The 14,125-nt window shown below is 43.3% G+C and overlaps 1 protein-coding gene across 1 annotated transcript in view; it reads right to left on the reverse strand.

Moving 5' to 3' along the window:
• Window positions 1-14,125, reverse strand: part of PTPRS (protein tyrosine phosphatase receptor type S) — a 523,802-nt gene that overhangs the window by 92,481 nt on the left and 417,196 nt on the right. The gene's annotated exons all lie outside the window — the stretch shown is intronic.

Genomic DNA, 14,125 nt, shown 5'->3' on the forward strand with positions numbered 1-14,125 from the left:
GGCAGTCATGATGATCTTTCTTAGGAGATATCTACAAATTTGTCCGTTGCCGCAGGAGACTGGCTGTCCATCAAAGCCGTCCTTCCATGGGTGAGGGCAGGAGCACAGCTTTCGTGCCTGCGTCATCACTAGACCACTATTCCTTAACTGCAGGCTTCTAGCGCCGTAAATATACAGCCCGTGGCGCCAAGGGGTTAACCCCCTACCCGCACGACTCAGTAACTATACGTCATTGCGGGAGGTTACTTCCCGCATGAGGACATATAATTACTGAGTCGTTCCCGGTGCACACTCTCGACGACAGTGTTCACCGGGAACAGGGAGGTCAGCTGTCTTCGACAGCTGACACTCCACTCTTGCCGGCCAGCGGTACTTTGTCGCTGATTTCAGCAATTAACCCCTTAAATGCGGTGATCGCCGCATTTAAGGGGTTTCTAGCTCATCGCGTACCCCACGATGAAATCGCGGGGTTTGCCAATAAATGGCATGGCAACCGGAGGCCAAACAATGGCCCCCGTGTCTGCCATGGATGGAAGCCTATCAAGATCAGACTCCGGCTGGTCCGGATAGGTTTCCTGTCAGAGTGACAAGAAGTCACTGTCGTTCCCGATGCACACTGTCGGTGACAGTGTGCATCGGGAACCGGGAGGTCAGCTGTACCTGACAGCGGACACTCCAGTATTGCATATCAGCGGCTTATCGCCACTGCTTTCGGCAATTAACCCCTTAAATGCGGCGATCGATTGCGATTGCTGCATTTAGGGGGTTTATAGCACATCAGCAGCTGCCATGCAATCGTGGAGGCTGCCATGGCAACCAGGGGCCAGACAACGGACTCCTGGTCTGCCATATATGGAAGCCTATAGGGAGCAGCCTCTGGCTGGTCCTCATAGGCTTACTGTCAGAGTGACTGTGACATCACACTGACTGTTGGAATACATTACACTACCTAGGTAGTGTAATGTATTCTAACAGCGATCAGAGCTATAAAAGTGTAAAAATAATTTTTTTCCCCACTATAATAAGTCTTTAACCCCTTAAGGACGCAACCTTGTTTTGGCCTTAAGGATCAGAGCCCATTTTTGAAATCTGACATATTTCACTTTATGAGGTAATAACTTCGGAATGCTTAAACCTATCCAAGCGATTCTGAGATTGTTTTCTCGTGAGACATTGGGCTTATGTTAGTGATAAAATTTGGTCGATTTATTCAGTGTTTATTTGTGAAAAATTAGAGGAAATTTAGAAAAAAATAGAATTTTTCTGAATTTAAATGCATCTGCTTGTAAAACAGATGGTTATACCACCTAAAATAGTTACTAGTTCACATTTCCCATATGTCTAATTTAGATTGGCATCGTTTTTTGAACATTTTTATTTTTCTTGGACGTTACAAGGCTTAGAACATAAACAGCAATTTCTAATATTAAGAAAATTTCAAAAGCCATTTTTTTAAGGTACCTGTTCAGTTGTGAAGTGGCTTTGAGGGGCCTATTAGAAACCCCCATAAACACCCCATTTTAAAAACTAGACCCCTCAAAGTATTCAAAACAGCATTTAGAAAGTTTTTTTTTAACCCTTTATGCATTTCACAGGAATTAAAGCAAAGTGGAGGTGAAATGTGCAAATTTCATTTTTCTTGCTGAATTTCAATTTTATTCCATTTTTTTCTGTAACACAGAAGGTTTTACCAGAGAAACACTACAAAATATGTATTGTCCAGATTCTGAAGTTTTTAGAAATGTCCCACATGTGTGCTCGTGGACTAAAACACAAGCCCCAGAAGCACCTAGTGCATTTTGGGGCCTCTTTTTTATTAGAATATATTTTAGGCAGCATGCCAGGTTTGAACAGTAGGAATCCCCCAAAAGTGACCCCATTTTGGAAACTGCACCCGTCAAGGAATTAATTTATGGTTGTTGTTACCATTTTGTCCCCACAGTTTCTACACAGCACGTATTTGAATTGGGCTGTGAAATTTAAAAAATGAAATTTTTTCCAATAAAATTAATTTTTCATCAAAATTTCTTCTTTTCAGAGGGAACAAAAGACCACATTTTGTTGCCCAATTTGTCCTGAGTGCGGCAATACCCTATTTGTGGTGATAAACTGCCGTTTGGGCCCATGGGAGGGCTCAGAAGGAAAGGACCACCATTTGGCCTACTGGTGCGAAGTCATGTATGCAGAAGCCACTGAGGTACCAGTACAGTTGAAACCCCCAAGAAGTGACCCGGTTTCAAAAACTACACCCCTTAAGGCATTCATCTAGAGGTGTAGTGAGCATTTTGACCGGAGACATACACCCCATAAACTGTAATGTGGGTTCTCCTGGGTACGGCAATACCCTACATGTGGCTGTTATTAGCTGCCTGGGCACAGAGCAGGGCTCAGAAGGGAAAGATGAGGGGGATAAACTGTGTGGAGTGCATCAGGGTAAGTAAAACTGGGGTAGATTAAAAATCAAGGGATGTATGATAAATTTTAAAACACTCTTTCATACAGAGCCCTGGTTTTTCGGGACACGTGTCACATTGATATATTGTGTCCTCCCTTATCCCCCGCTTATAGCAGACTTTGCACCTCTTTTGACTTTTTCCCTTCTTGCCAGTTTGGGGAACTTCTCCTGGAAAGTGTTGCCCTGGTACGATGCGTGTAGCCTCGCTTCCAGAAGTACTGGGTGTCCCCCTTCTTGGTCCCTAAATATTAGTTTCTTGATAACCACCTCTTGAAATTCCAGGAAAGTTCCCATCTGCCTTTACATCGACGTAGCACGTACGCATTATACAATGCCATCTGTATGATGTGCACTGCCAACTTCTTATACCCCACTGCATGGCGCTGTAGGGCTTCAGGACTTGATCTGACAAGTCCAGCCCTCCCATGTAACTATTGTAGTCAAGGATGCAGTCTGCTTTGGGGGTCTCTGTATTGGTACCTCGTACAGGTACATGGGTACTGGTGTAGCCATGTATTGTTGTCAATACAAGGACATCTCTCTTATCCTTGTACTTGACACACAATATGTTGCTGCTAGAAAGTGCCCTGCTCTCACCCCTTCTGAGTGCTTGCCCAAGCAGTGTCTTTGGGAGGCCTCTCAGATTTCTTCTAGCAGTGCCGCATGCCGCAGTACTTCTGGAAGCGAGGCACTTGAAGAGTGGGACGCTGGTATAAAAATTATCCAGGTAGAGGGGGTAACCCTGGTCCAGCAGTGGGTGCACCAAATCCCACACAATTTTTATGTTTAATTCCCAGTAAGGGGAGGCATTCTGGGGGCTGAATACTGGTGTCCTTCCCTTGATATATCCTAAATTTGTAAGTATACCCTGATGTACTCTCACTCAGCTTATTCACGCCATACCTTGCCCTCTTACTCGGCAGGTACTGGCGGAATTGAAGCCTCCCTTTAAAATGTACCAAGGACTCATCAATAGAAATACAATTCTCGGGGGTGTATGCTTGGGAAAACCAGGCACTGAAACGGTCTAATAGGGGTCTCAGTTTATACATATGGTCAAAACTGGGGTCATCTCGGGGTGGGCACTGCTCATTATCAGTATAATGTAAGAAGCGAAGTATTGCCTCATTTATTTATTTTTAGGTTCCAGTTCAGTTCTGAAGTTGTTTTGAGGGGCCCATATATTAGAAACCCCTATCAAACACCCCATTTTAGGGGGGCGTGGCCAGCAGGCAACATGAGAGGACGTGTTGAGTGAGAGCTCCGTCCGGTAACCCGCAATACCTGTGATACTGCATAGTATCCTGAGACAGACAGACCTCTTCATAGCCTCCCAGAGTGGCACTGAGTCATGGCACCGATGGGTCCCACAAAAGGTACGTCGGCGGGGGAGAAATTGAAAAACTTTGCCCGGGACAGCTCTCAAAATGGCGCCGCAGAGTCTCCGGCACAGCGCTCCAGGCCACCACGAGGTCAGAGCACCAGCACGACACAGCAAGAGGAGACGGAGCCTGAGCCAGAACTGACCCTGCAGCAGGTATATGAACAACTGCTGCAGGCTATCACTCTGTCCACTACGTCGCTGACGGGGAAGATAGAGGAGGTGAGGGTGGATCTGGGCCTGGTACACCATGATGTGCAGAAGCTAAGGGAAAGGGTAAAAGACACGGAACACAGAATTTCGGCCATTGGAGATGCTAATTTACGCATTCCTGAGAGATTGTCGGCAATGGAGGCCAAAGTGGAGATATGGCAGCAGAAATGTGACGACCTGGAAAACCGCTCACGCAGGAATAATATCAGACTTATTGGTTTGCCGGAGCGAGTAGAAGGAACAACGCCAGGCGCTTTTATTGAGCAGTGGTTCCGTGCCACCTTCCCTGGAGCGCATTTTTCAGCAGCATTCGCGGTGGAACGCGCACACAGTGCCAGCACGACCACCTCTGCCCGGCATGCCAAGACCCTTACTAGCACGTTTACTTAATTGGAAAGACTGGGATCAGATCTTACAGATGGCTCGTCAGCACCCCAATATCCAGCATGAGAATTCCCGAGTGCTCTTGTTTACAGATTTTTCGGCGGAATTACAAAAGAAGCGCGCTACATTTATTGCTGTAAAGAAAAAGATGCGGGATCTGAATATATCCTACTCAATGGCCTATCTAGCTCGTCTACGTATCACTGATGGAGGGAAAGTGATTTTTTTTGGAGATCCAAGGGAAGCTGAAGAATGGCTATCTTTGCGACCAGGTGACCAGAGGGCTTAAGTCGTGCCACATGGGACTCGCTATGCTTGTCGAGATACCGGATGTCCAGGTATGCAGCACGAATTCCCCTCTTGGTGAAAGGACTGGCAGATTGGGAAACTGGAACTGGACACTCCTTTTTGAATACCTGAAGCCATGACGCAGGGAAGTCGATGCATCCGTTAACCTTCTGGACTGTCCAGTATTTCTTGTTGATAGTGTGAAGAGGTCTGATGGGAGATAGCGAGGAAATGTGGTTGCTACAGTTGTTTTATTTCTGTGTAGGTTAACCTTACCATCTCTAATTGTATGCACAGACACCCCGTAACCATCAGCCACGGTATAACAGCTACACTTATACCTTTACAGGTTACTGATAAGTTTGCCCATGGGAGGGGACTACTCTCATGGAAGCCCGCACAGGGGGAAGTTTTGTTTTGTTGGATAAAAGTTACACAGCTTGCTAAACAATCTATGCAATTTACGAAATCTATGATATTGGTATATGGCTTTTATGATATACAGGGGATAAGTGGGGGAATCCTCTGCAAACATGTAAGGGTCTGCTTGTATGGCTGATCTGAAAGTAATGTCATCGAATATTAGAGGCATGGGCACCCCTCGCAAGAGAATTACTGTGTTTGCACACGTGAGGGAATTTGGACCGCACATTCTATGCCTCCAGGAGACCCATCTCACGGCTGATACAATTCATCATTTAAAAAAACCATGGGTTCAATGGGCGGAGCACTCGAGGCACATGTCATATACTCGAGGGGTTTCTATACTGGTTCATAGATCGGTACGGTGGAATGCAACCAAGACGGTGAAAGATACAGAGGGTAGATATGCATTTGTCCACGCATATATTAACTGTGTGCCCTTTGTCATCATAGGGATATATGCGCCACCTCCAGCAAACCTGTTAATACTGCAGATAGCAGTTACTTTTGTAGACAATTACCCTGAAGCCAAGGTCATATGTATGGGAGATTTTAATCTTTTACTGAACCCGCATATTGATAAATTTATACCTCGGAACGAGACTAGGGAGTTGCACTCATCCTCCAACTTGCAACGACTGATAGATGAGATGGGATGGGTGGATTTGTGGAGACTGAGACATCCCCAATCTCTTGAGTTCTCATGCTTTACTCCTGCTAGGGGGGCGCTGTCTAGAATAGACTATATGTTTGGATCGGCTTCCTTGGGCCCCAGGGTAGCTGATATTGAATACGCCCCTCCTAGTGCTTCGGATCATGCGCCTTTGCAGGCGACATTTCGTTTATACGATAGACAAGCTAGCAAACTAAACTGGAGAGTTCACCCATTCTGGTTATCCCTGATAGGGCCTAATGACCGTATTCCTGATCAGTTAACCCAACTCTTACCACGAAGAAGAGACTGATATCTTCCGAAGGTGGGACACGTTTAAAGCATATTTGAGGGGTTGTTTGCGGTCCACTATCTCATTTATTAAAAAGACATCAAGGGTAGAGGAAGATAGATTGGCAGGGACGTGCAGGGACCTGGAACAGGCATATATCGAGGAGCCGACTGAGGACAACAGACTGCAATGGCAGCAGGCGGGCAGATTGTATCAGATACATCTCAGGGAGAAGGGTGATAGGAAGCTGTTTTCTCTTAAACAAAACGCCTTTGAACTAGGTAATCAGTCTGGTAGATTATTATCGCACATAGTACACTCTAATCAATCATCTCCGACCATTCTGGAAATCTTGGATGAGGGAAGACGACCTCTTAATGTTGATTAACAAATTGGGGATAGGTTCCGCAGATTTTATACTGATCTATATACATCTCAGTGTGATTACTCGGAAGACTCATTGATGGAATATTTGGAGGGGATTACATTCCCGCAGCTAGCAGGGGAGCATAGAGACCGCTTAGATGAGGCTATTACTCTGGAAGAATTGCAGACGGCCGTACAGGATTTAAATAATGGGAAATCGCCTGGGCCTGATGGAATCCCGTTGGAGGTATACTCCCGATATTTAGAGATTATTGGTCCTGAGTTGCTCCAGATGAATGCAGCAGCCTTTGAAAAGGGAGTTTTGACCACCTCTTTATATGAAGCTACCATTATCATTTTGCTGAAACCTGACAAAGATCCCATGGAGTGTGGATCATATAGACCTATCTCCCTGCTCAATTTAGACTATAAGATCTTAACTAAAATTCTGGCAAACCGACTTAATCATATTGTCACCTCACTTATACATCAGGATCAATCTGGTTTTATTCCTGGGAGATCCACTTCGGGGAATATTCGGAGGGCTCAGGCGGTTTCACAGGTAGGGGGGAAGTTAAACAGACAATGGGCGATGGCCTCGCTTGATGCGGCCAAGGCCTTTGATTCAGTGGAGTGGAATTATCTGCAAGCGGTATTGTCTAAATTTGGGATTGGATCTGGATTCTCCAAATGGATATCCATTCTATATAAACATCCCAGAGCCAATTTATTGGTTAATGGTAGGGGTACTGCTTTTTTTTATTTGAGTAGGGGCACCAGGCAGGGATGTCCATTATCCCCTCTTCTCTCTGCATTAGCCATAGAGCCTCGGGCCATCCATATACGTCAGGATCATATATTTCAGGGAGTGAAAATTGGGAACAGAGGAAGCAGAGTAGGTTTATATGCAGACGATCTGATCCTTTACATGTCCGAGGTACATGATACTCTCCCAAGGGCTATTGATATTGTGAATCGTTTTGGCCGATATTCTGGGCTGCTGATAAATTGGGCTAAGTCAGCCCTGATGCCGCTATGGGAAGTGGACTGGCCGGATGTATATTATAACCTGCCCGTGGTCACTAATTTTAAATATTTAGGTATATACATCACAAAGTTCCCTGCAGAGTCTCATGACAAAAACATATATCCTCTAGAGGCCTTAGAGGAGAAATTTAAGACATGGAAAACGTTGCCGCTCTCAGTGGCAGGTCGGGTTAACTTGGTGAAGATGATTCTTTTACCTAAAGGATTATATTTATTAGAACATGCAAATGGTCCCATTCCGAGATATTTTTTTAATAAGCTGCACTCATTGACGGCTGGCTTTGTATGGGGGAAATCTCGAAGGAAGCTTGCCTTGGTCAAACTACAATGTCCACGGGATAGGGGAGGAATGGCACTGCCTGATTTTTATATTTACTGTTTGAGTGGTCAACTACGCTATTTGAAAGAATGGATCGGACAGGGTACGGAATCCTTTGCCGACTATGCTTTAGGACAGGTGCTAGGAATATCGGTCATGTGGCCGGTGCTGGAGAATCCCAATTTGTTTAGAGGGAGACTACTCCTACTTCACAGACTAGCTCATCAGGTGTGGAAAGCAGCTAAGTTGATATGTGGCTTCGGGGCTTTGGAGGAGGGGACACCGATGTGGGACAATCCCATGTTCACACATTTACAAATGATGGAGGGTTCAGAGTATTGGAAGGTCAATGGGGTGCTGTGTCTGGGGGACGTTTATAGGGAAAATGTGTTGCTATCATTTTCTCAGATGGTGGAAGAATATGGTTTACATCGCACCCAGTTCTTCAGATATTTGCAACTACGACATGCGTTGAACGCCCAATTTGACACGCGGTCTCCGTCTCTTTCGAAGTTCCCATTGATTGGAGTTCTAAAAACACAGGGACCCAAGGGCATTATTTCGGCACTGTACACTCATCTCCTGAATGTACGAACTGAGTCGCATAAGCTTCCGGTGCAGTCGGCATGGAAGGCAGTTATCCCCGGCTTGTCCGAGGAGGACTGGTCAGAGGCCCTAGAGTCTCATAAGTTGGTATCTCCTTCTGTCAATAGGCTGACCCAACTGTACATAATACACCAGTGTTACCTTACACCAACACTTCTACACCGTATGGGTCGGATGCCGAACTCAGAAATGTCACAGGTGCCACTCTTCAGGGGCAAACTTTATACACCTCATCTGGGAGTGCTCGCGCATTAGTTCCTTCTGGGAGGGGGTACTTGAAGTTCTGAAGGATATTGTGTCGGTGCCCATACCCAAGACGCCGGAACTATGCCTGTTGGGATTGTTGTGGGAGGAGGAATGGCCATTTCATACCCGGGTGTTCCTTAGGGAAACACTGTTCTTGGCTCGCAAAGTTATAGCCCTGAGATGGATGGCGGATAGACCTCCCACCGTTACGCAATGGAAATCCCTGGTTGATAATGTCATCCCATTTGAGAGTGGTGTACAGAAATAGGAAATGTGTTAATAAATTTGGGAAGATCTGGGATGGTTGGCTTGCATCATCAGGGACCCTAGGGGTGGGAAACAATATGCATTCTATGTTACATTGATCGTCAAGGAGGTGAGAAGAGTGGGACAGGGTGGTATGGTGAGCTAGTGTGGTGAGCAATTCTACTTTTGTAACTTTATTATCAATGTATGTATATATGGTGTTAACTTGACCTATATCATAACCACCTGCCCATGTATGGGAAGATACAGTGTTTGAAATGTATTCTGTGATGTATGAAATGTTTGGAATAACATGTACTAATTCTGTGTTCACCGTTATAAGATATGTAGTACCATTGTAAAGTTATTTCTTTTTTTTCTTGTACTGCAAGCTTGGAGTTCAATAAAACGAGTTAAAAAAAACAAAACACCCCATTTTAGAAAGTAGACCCATCAAAGTATTCACAACAGCAGTTAGAAAGTTTACTAACACTTTAGGTGTTTCACAGGAATTTAGAGCAAAGTAGAGGTGAAATGTAATTAATGAAATTTAATTTGTTAGGCACCATGTCCGGTTTGAAGAGGTCTTGTGGTGCCAAAACACTGAAAACCCCCCAAAAGTGACCCTATTTTGGAAACTAGACCCCTTGAGGAAACACCAAAATACTACCAATAAAAACGAACACCTGTCTCGCAAAAAACAAGCCCTTACACAGCTTTTTTGACTGAAAAATAAAAAAGTTTTGGCTCTCAGAATATAGTGACACAAAAAATAAATAATTTTATAAAAATTTGATTTTATTGTGCAAACGCTGCAAAACATAAAAAAAACGATATACATATGGTATTGCCGTAATCGTACCGACTTGCAGAATAAAATAAAACTTAATTTATTGCGCACAGTGAACGCCGTAAGAAATAAACAATTGGTCACATTAGCACAAAAAAAAAAATGTTTTAATAAAAAGTGATCAAGAAGTTGTATGTACCATAAAATGGTACCAATAAAAGCTACAGCTCGTCCCACCAAAAATAAGCCCTCACACCGCTCAATCGACGAAAAAAGAAAAAAAAAGTTATGGCTCTCAATGTGGTGATACAAAACAATTTTTTTTTTAACGAATAGTCTTTTCTTTGTAAAATTAGTAAAACATACAAAAACTATATAAATTTGGTATTACCGTAATAGTATTGAGACGAAGAATAAGGTTAAGTTGTTGTTTTTACCGCAAGTTGAAAGATGTAACAACAAACCCCAAAAAACAATGGAGGAATCATAGTTTTTTCCAATTTCAGCCCGCAAAGATTTTTTTTTTTCAGTTTCCCAGTACATTATATGGTACTTTAAATAGTGTCAATAGAAACTACAACTCCTAGTTCAAAAAATAAGCCCTCACACCAAATAAAAAAGTTATGGCTCTTGGAAGGCGGGGAGTGAAAAACGAAAAAGCAAAAAAGGATCAGTTCTGAAAGGGTTAATTAATTGCTAATAAAAAACCCAGTTTATGACCACATATGGGGTATTACCGTACTCAGGAAAATTGCTTTACAAATGTTGGGCGGCTTTTTTGATTTTATCCCTTGTGAAAATGAAAAAATCCAACATTTTGGTGGACAAAAACGTTGATATTCATTTTCACGGCCTAATTCCGCTAAATTCTACAAAAAACTTGTGGGGTCAAAATGCTAACTATACCCCTAGAAAAACGCTTTGAGGCGTTTAGTTTCCAAAATGGAGACACTTTTGGGGGGTTTTGACTGTTTAGGCACCACAACACCTCTTCAAGCACGACATAGTGCCTAAAATATATTCCTAAATAAAGGAGGCCCCAAAATCCTGTGTATTGTAAACATATTACAAATGAATTTCAGCAAAAAAAAAAATAATTTGTAAATTTCACCTCTATTTTGCTTTAATTCCTGTGAAATGCCTGGAGGGTTAAAATACTTTCTGAATGCTGTTTTGAATACTTTGAGGGATGCAGTTTTCAAAATGGGGTGATTTATGGGGACTTTAATATAGAAGGCCCTCAAAGCCACTTCACAACTGAACTGGTCCCTGAAAAAATGACCTGTTGAAATTTTCATGAAAATTTTAGAAATTGCTTCTAAAGTTCTAAGCCTTGCAAACGATGCAAACATATGGGAAATGTTAACTAGTAACCATTTTATGTGGTTTTACTATCTGTTTTACAAGCAGATACATAAAAATTTTGAAAAATGCTAATTTTGTCTCAAATTTGAAGTTTTTCCACAAATAAATATTGAACTTATCGACGAACAAAGTATAATATGTCACAAGAAAAACTCAGAATCGCTTGGATTGGTAAAGGCATTCAAAAGTTATCACAAAGCGACACACGTCAGATTAGAAAAAATAGTCTGTGTCCACAAGGCCAAAACAGGCTGCGTCCTAAAGTGGTTAATATTTTATTTTACTGTGCTTCATCAATAAAGAAAGTTTAAAGCTACTGAACTTGTCTGTATGTTCCTTGTGTTTGCTTTCTTTGAAAAATCCTGAAAAAATGTGGTCTGTTATTTTTTTTCTCGACTAAATTTAATTACACAAGAAAAATGGAAAAACTACTTATTTCAATGAAGAAGTTACATGAATATTCAGTAACTGCCTTGTTTCTCACATCCCCGCTCCTGTACCTTCTAATGCATGCTGCGTTAAAGAGGACCTGTGATCAGTTTTTTTTTTGTTTACATATCCTTATTCCCCACGTCTCCTAATTCCCGTACTTTTTCTTTTTTGTTCCCTCCATTGCTCCTCTACGGCTGACGCTCCGCTTTGGCACCCAATATGCTAATTGCTAACATCAAAACAGGGAGGAGACCTAATCTCTCCTCAGTGGGCATGGTCTTCTCCCTCGCTGTGATGCGGTCCAATCAATGCGGACCACTTCACAGTGATGCAGAACACAATATACAGTACTTGACAATATACAGTATATATGGCCAAAAATATATTGACACCCTTCTAATTATTGAGATCCGAATTTTCAGCCACACCCTTTGCAATCAGGTGCATAAGATCAAGCAGAGTCATGCAATTTCCATAGACCACACTGGAAGTAGTAGTAGTATGGGTCGTACTGCAAAGCTCAGTGGAAAACGTGGCACTATCATAGGATGCAACCTTTGCCACAAGTCAGTTCATGAAATTTCTGATTTGCTAGATCTGCCCCATTCACCTGTAAGTGCTCTAACTGTAAAGCATCTAGGAGTAAAAACAATTCAGCCACAAAGAAGTAGACCACACAATCTCACAGAGTTGAGCTGACAAGTGCTGAAGAGTGTGGCACGTAAAACTCACCTATCTTCCGTTGGATCACTCAATACACAGTTTTAAACTGCACCTGGAAGTGACATCAGCACAAAAACTGCATGAGGGGCTTCCTGAAATCGGTATCCATAGTCAAGCAGCTGTACACAAGCCTAAGTTCACCACGCGCAACGCTAAGCATTAGCTGGAGTCAGAAGTCGCAATAACGCTTATACAGGTGTCACTGACACCTGTAAAGGCTCCTAAACGCTTTGAAATCAGTCTCATGCCTATTTTTAGGCATGAGACTGAATTCACTTTGAGCTGGAGGACAGCACTAGTGGCACAGTACTACATATAATAGTTCTCTCAGAACCTCTCTTTATGTACTTCTTTGAACTCTCCTCTGTGCCACCAACTTCTAATGACGACAGTCAGGCTCCGGCACGTTGAGCCAATAAAGTTCTATGGCGGTCTCGCACTGTTGGTGCCTAAGACTAAGGGTATGTTCACACGGCCTATTTACGGACGTAATTCGGGCGTTTTTGCCCCGAATTACGTCTGAAAATAGCGCCTCAATAGCGTTGACAAACATCTGCCCATTGAAAGCAATGGGCAGACGTTTGTCTGTTCACACGAGGCGTAATTTACGCGCCGCTGTCAAATGACGGCGCGTAAATAGACGCCCGCGTCAAAGAAGTGACCTGTCACTTCTTTGGCCGTAATTGGAGCCGTTATTCATTGACTCCAATGAATAGCAGCGCCCATTACGTCCGTAATGGACGCGGCGTTCAAGCACCTGCACATGCCGTTACGGCTGAAATTACGGGGATGTTTTCACGCTGAAACATCCCCATAATTTCAGCCGTTACGGACGCCCTCGTGTGAACATACCCTTACAAGGGCCAAGAAGGACGGAGACAAGTTTCTGCAGTGGCAGTGCCCAGGTCAGAGTCCTCACAGGAGGGAAGGCTGGAGGTAAGACGGCAGTGGTCCTTTCACTGCGGCATCAATCTTCTTCCTCCATGGCTTCCTCTTCATTTATCACCCTCCCCCCAGCCCCTGTGTTTATGTGCCCATGTTTAATGTCCAGGAGTGTGATCCTCTCGGGTCATTTGCCCCAGCTCTACGTCTGCTACTGACCCCATCACCCACCTACAGGGGGTCTATCCATTTGCTTATGTGTTCTTACCTGGGTTCACAGGTCACAATGAAAATGCATTTTTTTTGCCTGAAATCGCACCATTTTGTCGCAATTTTCGAAACATTCCCAGGCCAAAAAAAAATGAAACATTTTCACCGTGACGTGGGAACTCGGCTGGACTAGAATAAGTTCTGTGCAAATCCCACCTGACACTGCTGCACATTCATTTCTAATGGAGATAAAGAAACACAGAAAGAAAATCATCATGTGTGTATGTAAGGCACCCATTTTATTTGGGCTGCGCACGTTTTTGTTTTTGGGATGCGATGTATAGTACCGCACACCCCAGAACAAAAGATTTGACCAGTCCAAATAAAATGGATGTCTGGGGGCGACAGGTGGGACACACATCATTTTTTTGTACAAGTTCCACAGTTCCAGTTCTACTATTGTGTGTTGACTTTGGTCTATTCAAATGGTCTGCTACCCTGGTCCCAGAGTGACAGGTTTCATGCTTCAAGAAAGGTGGTGTCCTACACTTATGTTCAGTGTGTAATATAAAATTAGTTTTCGAATTACCTAAACTCACTATTTATGCATGAAAGCATTGTTTTAAGTTATAATGTTTTCCCCCGCATAAATAGTGAGTTTTTAACACCACGTATCCCTATGTATTATTAATTTAAATTACCGCAAATTACTTACTCCTCCTTGGCTAAAAATACTCCTCAAATATGCTAAGCGGAGTATTTTTACTCTGCTGGAAAACATGTAGTGCGACCTCTGGCTGGAGTG

This window comes from Rhinoderma darwinii, chromosome 1, assembly GCF_050947455.1.
Source record: "Rhinoderma darwinii isolate aRhiDar2 chromosome 1, aRhiDar2.hap1, whole genome shotgun sequence".
NCBI classification, from domain to species: Eukaryota; Metazoa; Chordata; class Amphibia; order Anura; family Rhinodermatidae; genus Rhinoderma; species Rhinoderma darwinii.